Source organism: Heptranchias perlo, chromosome 9, assembly GCF_035084215.1.
Source record: "Heptranchias perlo isolate sHepPer1 chromosome 9, sHepPer1.hap1, whole genome shotgun sequence".
In the NCBI taxonomy this organism is placed as follows: domain Eukaryota; kingdom Metazoa; phylum Chordata; class Chondrichthyes; order Hexanchiformes; family Hexanchidae; genus Heptranchias; species Heptranchias perlo.
In genome coordinates, this window is record NC_090333.1 from 17,036,967 (window position 1) to 17,040,205 (window position 3,239).

Genomic DNA, 3,239 nt, shown 5'->3' on the forward strand with positions numbered 1-3,239 from the left:
ATATCTAACCAGACATATAAGCTACATGTATATGATCTAACAGCGTGAATAAAGTGAATTGAGAGTTAAGAGAGAATTGACTCTTCTCCTCTTTGTACTAAGCCAGTAACCATAACCGGTGACCTCCGGTCAACATATTTGGCGTCCCTGGGTGGGCTCGAGAATAAATCTCTCCGTTGAGTCAGCGGGAGACTCGAGCTGAACTGAATTGGCAGGGGGTGGGCTCAAGAATAAATCTCTCCGTTGAGTCAGTGGGAGACTCGAGCCGAACCGAATTGACCAAGCGTGGGCACGAGAATAAATCTCTCCGTTGAGTCAGCGGGAGAGTCGAGCTGAACCGAATTGGCAAAGTACACAGAGAATAGGAGTTTGGGTTAATTCATAGCTATTAATATAAGATGACGAATAAAGGGGAATAAAATCATAGAATCATAGAAGTTTACAACATGGAAACAGGCCCTTCGGCCCAACATGTCCATGTCGCCCAGTTTATACCACTAAGCTAGTCCCAATTGCCTGCACTTGGCCCGTATCCCTCCATACCCATCTTACCCATGTAACTGTCCAAATGCTTTTTAAAAGACAAAATTGTACCCGCCTCTACTACTGCCTCTGGCAGCTCGTTCCAGACACTCACCACTCTTTGAGTGAAAAAATTGCCCCTCTGGACCCTTTTGTATTTCTCCCCTCTCACCTTAAATCTATGCCCCCTCGTTATAGACTCCCCTACCTTTGGGAAAAGATTTTGACTATCTACCTTATCTATGCCCCTCATTATTTTATAGACTTCTATAAGATCACCCCTAAACCTCCTACTCTCCAGGGAAAAAAGTCTCAGTCTATCCAACCTCTCCCTATAAGTCAAACCATCAAGTCCCGGTAGCATCCTAGTAAATCTTTTCTGCACTCTTTCTAGTTTAATAATATCCTTTCTATAATAGGGTGACCAGAACTGTACACAGTATTCCAAGTGTGGCCTTACCAATGTCTTGTACAACTTCAACAAGACATCCCAACTCCTGTATTCAATGTTCTGACCAATGAAACCAAGCATGCTGAATGCCTTCTTCACCACCCTATCCACCTGTGACTCCACTTTCAAGGAGCTATGAACCTGTACTCCTAGATCTCTTTGTTCTATAACTCTCCCAACGCCCTACCATTAACGGAGTAGGTCCTGGCCCGATTCGATCTACCAAAATGCATCACCTCACATTTATCTAAATTAAACTCCATCTGCCATTCATCGGCCCACTGGCCCAATTTATCAAGATCCCGTTGCAATCCTAGATAACCTTCTTCACTGTCCACAATGCCACCAATCTTGGTGTCATCTGCAAACTTACTAACCATGCCTCCTAAATTCTCATCCAAATCATTAATACAAATAACAAATAACAGCGGACCCAGCACCGATCCCTGAGGCACACCGCTGGTCACAGGCCTCCAGTTTGAAAAACAACCCTCTACAACCACCCTCTGTCTTCTGTTGTCAATCCAATTTTGTATCCAATTGGCTATCTCACCTTGGATCCCATGAGATTTAACCTTATGTAACAACCTACCATGCGGTACCTTGTCAAAGGCTTTGCTAAAGTCCATGTAGACCACGTCTACTGCACAGCCCCCATCTATCTTGTTGGTTACCCCTTCAAAAAACTCAATCAAATTCGTGAGACATGATTTTCCTCTTACAAAACCATACTGACTGTTCCTAATCAGTCCCTGCCTCTCCAAATGCCTGTAGATCCTGTCTCTCAGAATACCCTCTAACAACTTACCCACTACAGATGTCAGGCTCACCGGTCTGTAGTTCCCAGGCTTTTCCCTGCCGCCCTTCTTAAACAAAGGCACAACATTTGCTGCCCTCCAATCTTCAGGCACCTCACCTGTAGCTGTCGATGATTCAAATATCTCTGCTAGGGGACCCGCAATTTCCTCCCTAACCTCCCATAACGTCCTGGGATACATTTCATCAGGTCCCGGAGATTTATCTACCTTGATGCGCGTTAAGACTTCCAGCACCTCCCTCTCTGTAATATGTGCACTCCTCAAGACATCACTATTTATTTCCCCAAGTTCCCTAACATCCATGCCTTTCTCAACCGTAAATACCGATGTGAAATATTCATTTAGGATCTCACCCATCTCTTGTGGCTCCACACATAGATGACCTTGTTGATCCTTAAGAGGCCCTACTCTCTCTCTAGTTACTCTTTTGCCCTTTATGTATTTGTAGAAGCTCTTTGGATTCTCCTTTGCCTTATCTGCCAAAGCAATCTCATGTCCCCTTTTTGCCCTCCTGATTTCTCTCTTAACTCTACTCTGGCAATCTCTATACTCTTCAAGGGATCCACTTGATCCCAGCTGCCTATGCATGTCATATGCCTTCGTCTTCTTTTTAACTAGGGCCACAATCTCCCGAGTCATCCAAGGTTCCCTACTTCTACCAGCCTTGCCCTTCACTTTATAAGGAATGTGCTTACCCTGAACCCTGGTTAACACACTTTTGAAAGCCTCCCACTTACCAGACGTCCCTTTGCCTGCCAACAGACTCTCCCAGTCAACTTCTGAAAGTTCCTGTCTAATACCATCAAAATTGGGCTTTCCCCAATTTAGAATTTTAACTTTTGGGCCAGACCTATCATTCTCCATAGCTATCTTAAAACTAATGGAATTATGATCACTGGTCCCAAAGTGATCCCTCACTAACACTTCTGTCACCTGCCCTTCCTTATTTCCCAAGAGGAGGTCAAGTTTTGCCCCCTCTCTGGTCGGGCCATCCACATACTGAATGAGAAATTCCTCCTGAATACACTCAACAAATTTCTCTCCATCCAAGCCCCTAATGCTATGGCTGTCCCAGTCAATGTTGGGAAAGTTAAAGTCCCCTACTATTACCACCCTATTTTTCTTGCAGCTGTCTGTAATCTCCTTACATATTTGCTCCTCAATTTCCCGTTGACTATTTGGGGGTCTGTAGTACAATCCTATCAAAATGATCTCTCCCTTCTTATTTTTCAGTTCTACCCATATAGACTCAGTGGGCGAACCCTCGGATATATCCCCTCTCACCACTGCCGTGATGTTCTCCCTAATCAAGAACGCAACTCCCCCTCCTCTCTTACCTCCTGCTCTATCTTTCCTATAGCATCTGTACCCTGGAACATTGAGCTGCCAGTCCTGCCCCTCCCTTAGCCATGTTTCAGTAATAGCTATAACATCCCAGTCCCATGTAC